Source organism: Mus caroli, chromosome 4 (assembly GCF_900094665.2).
Source record: "Mus caroli chromosome 4, CAROLI_EIJ_v1.1, whole genome shotgun sequence".
Lineage (NCBI taxonomy): Eukaryota > Metazoa > Chordata > Mammalia > Rodentia > Muridae > Mus > Mus caroli.
The window spans coordinates 40,785,258-40,794,493 of NC_034573.1; the positions used below are offsets into that span (position 1 = coordinate 40,785,258).

The following is a 9,236-nucleotide window of genomic DNA, read 5'->3' on the forward strand; positions in this document are numbered from 1 at the left end:
CAGAGGCAGAGGCAGAGGCAGAGGCAGAGGCAGAGGCAGAGGCAGAGGCAGAGGCAGAGGCAGAGGCAGAGGCAGAGGCAGAGAGATCTCTGTGAGTTTGAGAGCAGCCTGGTCTACAAAGCAAGTTCTAGGACAGCCAGGGCTACACAGATAAACCCTGTCTCAGGAATAAAACAGATGAAGAATGTTTTGGGACAATCGTCCTGAGCTGACGTCAGCCCCAATTATAACTGGGCTATGATGCAGTTCAAAATTAAGCATTTCCAGCCAGCAAGACCTGACAACTGTCACAGACAGATGAGCACCTCTCATTAGGGACTTTGGGGGCTAAAGATTGCTGTCATCTCTAGCATCTGCCTTGATGGTTCTCATATGCTTGGTTGAGTACACTAGGGATTTAAAGAAGGCACATTAGTTCCTTTTTCCCACCGTGGTCCCTGCTAAAATTCTGCAATTATTCAAGGAAACTGACGAGAAGAAATTGGCATGCAATCTGTCACTGCATCTTAACAACTTGCTTAGGTGGCATGGGGGTGATGCCCACTTTACAGATCAAGAAACTGAGGCTGGGCTGGGGAGATGGCTCAGTAGGTAAGGTACTTGTCCTGTGAGGATATGAGTTTGATTCCTCAGCATCTCTGTAAAAGGCTGGGAGTGGCAGGAACACTTGCATTCCCAGTGCTGTTTATGTTGAAACGAGAAGTGGAATTGTAAAATTCCTGGGCAAAACCCTGGGCATATGGCCTGGTGTAGGAAGCCTTGAATATAAAGAGATCCTGTCTCAAACTTGGTGAAAGGTGAGGCAATACCCGAGATTGTCCCCAGCTTCCACATGCACACAGATATGAACGCACGCATGCGCGCACACACCCACATACACCCACTAGAGTGCGATCACAGTTTCATTTTGTTTAGTAGTGCCAGGGATCAAACACAGGACCCTGTGCACATGAGCTGAGTGCTCTACCATTGAGCCACATCCCTAATTGCTTTATTTAAGACATAGGCTCTCTCACTGGAGTTGGTGAAAACTCAGGAAAGAAGTTGTTTCCATGGAATCCTGCTTTCCTCTCACTGTGTGCGGAGCATTTGCAGCCAGGGCAATGGTGGTCCACACCCACTGCATTGTCAGGAGAGCGCCTGGGGGAGGGGGTAGGGCGTGGGGTGGGGGCAGTCCCTAAGGTGAGGCAGGCCCGTGTCTTTAAGAGCTAAGAGGATCCCGCACCTCATCTTCAGAAACACCTTCCAAAGCCACGTTGACACCTTGAGAAGCCCTGTAGACAGCTGTGAGTAGTATCAGTTTGAAACTGAACACCCACCCAATTCTACATTCAGGTGACAGTAAGCAATTCCCTAAAGTGTGAAAACACTTCAAGGGAAGGTGAGACAGGAGCTGTGATTTTATTTCTAGGGATGATTGGAAATCACAGAACACCTTCCAAAAAGATCATGTTTATGCAAATGGACCACTTTACCTGGGTGGGAAAGATGCAATCCACTCTCCACAAGGAGAAAATGGAAAGAAATTCCCCCAAGGGCAGAGTCCTAAACTCCTTACTGATCTCTTGCCAGCATCTGAAGAATCCCAAAGGCAACTAGGAGTAGAGTGTGGTCTGTCCGGTGGCGGATTCTTCGCTGGTTACATTAAAAAGCGTGTGGGAGCGTGTGCTTGGCCAGATGGAATGGGTGGGAGAGAAAACACTCTCCTGCTTTTTAAAAATTTATTGTTACTTTAAAAATTGTGTGTGTGTGTGTGTGTGTGTGTGTGTTCATGTGAGCGTGTGCAACACATTATTAGTTCAGGTGCTCACAGGTGTCATGTGACTCAGTTTACTGAGCGACCTGCCACTCAGTTCCCTTCATCATTGTCAACTACTCAGAGGGCCGTTGGCCTGGATGAAGAAGGCCTCTTGCTCCTGAGTAATGAAGGAAGCCTCTTTAGAAGCTAACCTCCGGGTTACAAGGTGACCAACTCACAACACGACATTTGACCTACCCCGTGCCAAGTATTCTTTGTTTTAAATGTGGGTCTCACTATGATGCCCAGGGAGCCTCTTCCTCAGACACCTGAATGGCCAGCTAAGTCTACAGGGCTGCTACACTATGCTCTGCCCAAGTACCCCACTGGGCACTGAGTCTCACTCTAGGGCACTGTTGTATCAATCAATGAATAAGAAATGTCAGTCAGTGATGGGCTGTGATGGTGAAGAAGGAAGAGAGGCTGATCTAGCTGTGGACTCGGTCTTGCTTCTCTGAGTTCTTTCTGCAGTCCTTGTTCCTGGGTCTCATTCCCACCTCCCTTCCTGTAGGCAACACTTGCTTCCGGCAACCTAACCCAAGACTTCCTGTTGGGGAGGGGCTGTGGGCAGGAAGAGGAGGAGGCAAGGGCTTCTGAGAGAAGTCCTGGGGTTCACCAGCCTTCTCTGGCTTTTTGTGGTAGATCACTGCAGTCAAACAGTGTGAGAGGCAGGTAGGAAGACAGGGATAACTGGAGACATGAGAAGAGAGGAGGCTTCGTCCTGGAACACAGCAGACCTTTCTCTCCAGCGGGGATGCAAGAGTTCCGGTGGGGTTAGTCCCTGCTTAAGGCCTTTGCCCTGTCACAGGTGCAAACATGTGCTTTCCTAGGATTCTCACTAGACGCCGCCCTGTTTACAGGGACAGGCAAGTTCTAACCCTCTTGTGTAGCCCTGTCAGGTTACAATTCCATCTCTGCCGGCTCAGACCCACCTCACTTATCAAAAGATAGAGAGAAGGAAATATATGTTTCTTAGCAACCCTTTGAGATATAACTCAAGAGTCTCCAAAATAGCCTATAGAATTACTAATAAGACAAGGACTTTTGTCCTTTGAGGAGCCTGTTGCCCACACGTGGGTGTGTGTATTACTCTCTGCAATTCTCACTTGGGGAGCCCAAGTCCGTGCCCTCAGGCAGGCCTTGTGTTTCCTTCTGAATTCTCTTTCTTCTACCTCTCATATTTAACTCTATGTTTAAAGTGATTCAACCTAAAATTCTTTTCTGCTCCGAAGCCACCAATCTCAGTTTGACCCACACTAAGGTTCCTAGAAGATGAGGGGACTCCTCAGGCTGCCGAGAGAGGCAGCATGGAGCTGTGTCTTGGTCTCCTTCCTATTTTCTAAAACCCCAGAATTGTGCTTCCCTTTCAGAAAGCCTTTACGTATATAAATGTCACGGCTCTCCTTGAGCAGAGCCAATCCAGGGCTGCCGCCTCACTGGGGACCAATCCATGTGAGAAATTAGATCCCAAGGCAACAGGGTTTGGTAGCTGCGACCCAGGCAATACTCATAGTTCACTCTCATCCATATATTCTTCTCTGTGTTGCAGGGGCGTTCAGGTCTCCCAGTCACATTTCCCATAATCCCCTGCTAACCAGTTCCATTTGCGTCTGGCTAATGGGAAGCATTCACAGGGAAAAGTTCATATCAGGGTTTTTTTTTTTTTTTTTTTTTTTTTTTTTTTTTTTTTTTTTTACCCAATCCCCATCCTGGTTTTGGGCACAGTAGTAAAAGCTACAGGTGATCAAAGATGGAGTGGGGCCAACTGGTACCCAGCTACCTGCTGAGTGCTTAGAGAGATACAGTCTCCAGTGTGGCAGATCTGGCAGGGCTAGGGGCAGCATCCACAGGGTCCAGTGTGCTTGGACGTCACCTCTTTATTTGATTTGTATTCTACATCTGCTCCTTGATCACTTTGAGAAACCCTTTGGAAGTTAAATAGCATTTCGATCAGCACCCTATGAAAATGCTAGAACCCTCTGGCCTTGCAGAGGCAATGACAGCCCCACCTTCCTTCCTATCCCTCCACCTCCAGGGACCTGGGAACGCTTGCGATGTGTCACGTCAGGGACCACCCTGCTTGTTCCAGCCCTCCCAAGGAAGTCCTGGACTGACACGGGGGCCTAACTTGTTTTGATAAGAACCTCTGTGGAGCAGATGAGGAAATAAAATCATGGAGGGAAGTCCCAACGTGGAGATGAGTTAAGGGTTTGCTTTCCCCTGAAAGAGATGTTGTGTAAGAAAGAGTGGAAGGCCATGAGCCCCTGGAGAGGAGGACGGTAAGGAAGACAGCCCATGAGGACACAGTGTAATGACACCCACACATGAAGATGCCACAGTGAAATCCATTACTTTGTATGCTAACCTCGAAAATTAATTTAAAGACGCTATGGCTAAAAGGAGAATTTTAAAAAGCAGCCTGCTTCATGACGATCAATCTCAGCTGACAGGGCAGCGTGTGAGCTACACGTGTGGGGGTGGGGGATACAGGAGGGGGGGATGTGGGGAACTCAGCTTCAGGACTGGCCAGAGAGTGGGGACTGTCACGCTGTCTCTGAGCCTCGGGCCTTCTATCTGAAAGAACAATTCCTACCTCTCAGGACAGCGTGGGGGGATTAAAGAAGAGACTTAGAAAGGAGACTGGCCCTGCATTGGGCCCAGAAGGACATTTAATAAGTAATCTATTTTATCTAAGTCACTTTAGTGCCAGGTCTAATCCTTAGGGTGGGGTCGGGTGGGGTGGGGGTGGGGTGGGATGTGGGGGTGGAGATGGGGATGGGGATGGGGAGAGGAACAGGGATGGGGGTGGAGATGGGGATAGGGATAGGGGTGGGGAGGGGACATGGGTCAAGCCCTAGACTGGGGCCTCTTCTTTCCTTCCTTTCTTTTGTGGTCTCAGCTTCAGCTTCTCGAAGCGGATGGGCTGGCTGGCCTGCCCGGGACTGGCATCAGGTTTGAGAGGCCAGAAGTGAACGGCTTCGGTGAGGTTGACAGGCAGCCCTTGGCTGAAGCTGGTAACGAATCAAAGGGGAGATCCCCGAGCACAGCCTGAGGGCCTGGCCCCTGGGTACTGGACAGAGCCGTGGTCTGTGCTTCCCAGAGCATGCTGGGAAATGTTTCTTCCTGAGCATGGCTTTGGAGTGCATATTTGCCTTTGGGCAGTCACGCTTGCTGTGGGAGAGGGGGCACACTAGTATCTGAGTGTGTGTGTGTGTGTGTGATCATGCACACTCCACTGTATATATGCTTTAGTGCATGTGTCTGTGCATGTGTTCATGTGCATGTATGTATATGTGTGCATGCGTTTTTATGTCAATGTGCATATCTCTGTACATATGCATACGTGTAAAATCTGCACAGAGGTGGAAAGTTCCTTTTTTAAATTTAGTTTTAAAAACATTTTAATGTGTGTGCTGCATGTGCCTGCTTGTCTGTATGTACCCCACGTGTGTGCAGGTGCCAGTGGAGGCCAGAAGAGGGTATTGGATTCCCCGGAACTGAAGTTACAGGTGGTTGTGAGCTACCTAATGTCAGTGCTGGTGTTGGTAATCAAACCCAGGTCCTCTGCTAGAGCAGCAATTGCTCTTCACTGCTTAGCCATGTCTCCAGCTCCCACCCCCAGGTGAGTGGATGTCGAAAAAGCTGAAGGTTGAGGAGCCAGGAGCCCTGCCCAGTTTGCTGGAGGAGTGGGCAGCCATCGCAGACTGAGTGGACAGTCCCGTACACATTGACTGGTTCTTCACCTGGGTCTGCAACAGTCTCCAAGGAACAACACAGTATTGTTATTGGAGCTACAAGACTGCAGAGTGGGTCCCCATTCATGGAGGGTGGAGCTTGATACCATGCAGGCATGGAGGAGAAGGTATCCTCTGTCCCTACAGGGACAACAGAACTTAAAAGGGAGGGAAAGATCAAATAATTAGATCTGTCTATCCTGTGTTCTGTAAAGGCAGAAAAAGGTCTTTTTTCCCTGCGTGTCTCCTTGGACTATAGGAGAGGCCATATTTTGCCTTCTATTTAAGATGTTTTTCTTACACTGCAGACTCTTTGGAGAGGTCTGAGCCTTCAGATGTGTGGTGTGAGAGGCAGGGAGGCTCAGAGAAGGGGTGGGGCGCGAGGCGTGGCCTGCCCATTGCCACTCTCTGAGGTTGGTAAGATGGAGTAAAAGCCCAAGTAGCAACTTTCCACAAAGCACTTGGTAGCCTAAGGCGGAGCTGGGCTCAGCAGAAGGAAGTGGAGACTCGAGAAGGCTGGTGGATGGTCCACAAGAGAAGATCTGCTCCTTCTCTTTGGTTAGTGTGAAAGCAGAGGTGGGTTTTTGGGAACAGCAAATATCAGAAATGCACGAAATGTGCACAGAATAAAGGAATAGTGTACGTGAACTCTGATACAGGAGCACAAAATACCCCAAAACATGTCAGCCAACAAGCTGTGCTGGGTGGCGTTGGTGAGTCTGGCAAGTATCAGCATCAAAAAGAGAGCAAAATCCAGGCCTAGATTGCACGGAGCTTGCTGTCTGCTGGGAGAGATAAATACTAATAATAGGCACACGGGGACGTATAGAATTACTAATAAATAACATGAAGAAAAAGAACAGATTGCCGTGAAAGAAGACAAGACCCTAATTTAGACTAGGGGGGGGGGGATCCGGGAAGGTCTTTTAGAGGGAGGTGGGTTTTGGGCTGAGAAATGAAGCGATTATAGGTGAGCTTAAAGCAACAGGCAGGGGAGTATCTTGGGAAGAAGGAAGCACAAGAGTGTTCAAAGGCCCTGGGGCAGGAAAACAGCTGAGAAGTCAAAGCATGAAACATTGACTGTGAAGCTGAAGAGGGTGACCGAGGAGAAGATGGACAAAGAACATGACAGGTGACACAGGTAAAGTGAGTGGGAGAGGTGAGGTGTGTGGGGACAGGAGAGGTGATCAGGACAGGTGAGGTGTGTGGGGACAGGTGAGTGGGGACAGGTGAGTGGGGACAGGTGAGTGGGGACAGGTGAGTGGGGACAGGTGAGTGGGGACAGGTGAGTGGGGACAGGTGTGTGGGGACAGGTGAGTGGGGACAGGTGAGTGGGGACAGGTGAGTGGGGACAGGTGAGTGGAAACTACTTCAAGAGGAAGGGCTTATTTAGGCTCACTTTTATTTTCCTGTTCTTTCTTCTTTCACTTTTCATTACTCCCTCCAGCCTCCATTTCTTCCTTTTTGTTTGTGTGTTTGAGACAGGGTCTCAATGTGTTGCCCTGGGTCAACTGGAACTCACTATATAGAGCATGATGACCTTGACTCACAGAGATCTGCCCAAGTCTGCCTCCTGAGTGCTGGGATTAAAGTACGTGCCACGATTTCTGGTCTCACAAGTCTCTGTTCCTCTGTCCTCAGGTTGCCTTCTACAGCCTGCGTAGCAGAACCACTGCCTGGACTACCACCTCGCAGAGAAACCGTTTTTGTGCTATTTTGAACTCTGCTGAGGCAGCAGCCGTTTAAGACACCTGAGTTCTCTTGGATTCCTCAGTCGCCTCAGTGGGATGGAGTGTGTGCCATCTTCCCACTTTCCAGATGAGGAGACAGAGGGACTGAGAGGACCAGGAGCTGTCTCAGGTCACATGACCAGCCAGGAGGGGAAAGAGCCTTTGCCTAGATATCAATCAGCCCCCACCCCCACCCCCATGCAGGACCCAGATGCTGATCTGAAACTGAGCCGTTTCCTATCCAGACTGTAGAGTGATTGCTTTCCAGCTTGGGAAGGTGGAGAGATGATGTCACCACGCTTTGGTAGCATAGTTGGCATGGAGAACCTGGTTGGAGTAGTGGGTAGCACCACTTACTGCCTGCTCGGATCCAAGTGTGCAGGATACAAAACCCTGCGGCTGGAAGCCTCCTCCAAGGTGCCCAGTCTGCCTTCCTGGTTATCTGCAGCTGTAAGCAGCTCTGAGACGAGCAGCATTTAATTTTTTGCATTACCGTAGCTTCTATTTTTGTTAAATAGATCAGACTCTCCACCAGGAAAACCGAATTGCTGACCAGTCGACCCCAAAGTCCAAGATATGCAATTTGCAATCTGTTTGCATATTTGTCCACCAGGGTGGGTCACAGACTGTCCTCGTCTGGGGGCAGGCAGTACCCCAAGCGGGCCTCTGGTACATATAGCAGCCATGGCGAGGGTAAGGAGAGGCTCAGATGCTGGAAGATCCTGGCAAGGGTTGGGGTGCACAGACTGAAGGGGGGATGTGCAGGAAGTGGTAACTAGTGAGGAAGGTGACCCAGAAACGGGTCAACTCAGCCCTCGGTGACTTCAGTTGCTGTGTCCCCAGAGTATAAGGAAATGGTTTACGTGTTCTGAAAGGCAGGTCCCAGGTTCCTCATAATAAGTCAAGAAGCAGAGTGGGGAAGAAACCTTCTTTGTTTTCCTGGGGGTGGGTAGCACCTCAGCAGGTCCCTGGCAGGCAGAAGCCAAGGCAGGGGTAGGAGGTGGTCACTGTGGGGGACAACAGGTGAGGAGCCAGGGGACCAAGGACATGCAAGGGTAGAGAGAGAGTGGGAGCTTTGAAGTGGCTGAGGAGCTCAGCCAAGTGACCCAGGTTCATCTTGTTTCACAGAGACACCTCCCTGCCCCAAGCCCTTGCAAGAGAAGCCAACCTAGATCTGAAAATGGTTGGTGCATATGAAGCCATGTGGGGCATGCACCCAATCTGATGTTAGTTGTGGGTACCTCCAAAGTGAGGGGTTGAGTTTCCTAACAGTGATTCTGTGGTCCTAATGGTGACCTCATATACAAATGATGCAGAGGGGACAGAGATTTGGCAGGCCCAGTGGCTTGGGGGGTAGGGTGAAGGAAACGTAGACAAGGAGGGTTCTCAGGCTTTTGACCCCAGAGGAAGGGCCAGGCAGATCCACAACAGGGTCTTAGCCTAACACACCAGTTTCCTCACTTTGGACATGGGATGCCTTGGTGGGTTCCGAGGCATGGCTGCCCTTCTATTCTCTCATCCTTGTGATCCTAAGCCTGTTGGAGCCTTGTCTCACTAGAATGCAGCCCTGTGGTCCAGCCTGATGCAGTTGTGCTGGGATGGCCCTGCTGACCTTCTTTACAGATAGGAAGAGGAAAGACTTACATAGGCTTTAGAAGAGGACTGGTAGGATTCCAAAGTGAACCTGCAACACTCTGCATTTAGTGCAGACCTATTGATTCAGACCTAGCCCAGGATGAGCAACACTCCCAGGTAAGCTCTGCCATTAGGAAGCTCACAGCTGGGGTGTGGAGGAAGGCTCACAGTCCACTAACCACAGCGTGCACACTGGCATGATGCCTTGGCTGGCAGCAGAGAACCTGGATGTCAGCATCTATCCTAGACCAGGTCAGAGAAAGCTTCAGAAGAGAGGGAGAGAGAGAGAGAGAGAGAGAGAGAGAGAGAGAGAGAGAGAGAGAGAGAGAAGAGGAAGAG

General features: G+C 50.1%; 1 protein-coding gene across 1 annotated transcript in view; it reads right to left on the reverse strand.

The window, feature by feature from the left end:
• Positions 1 to 9,236, reverse strand: part of Gabbr2 (gamma-aminobutyric acid type B receptor subunit 2) — a 328,989-nt gene that overhangs the window by 86,477 nt on the left and 233,276 nt on the right. The window lies entirely within an intron of this gene.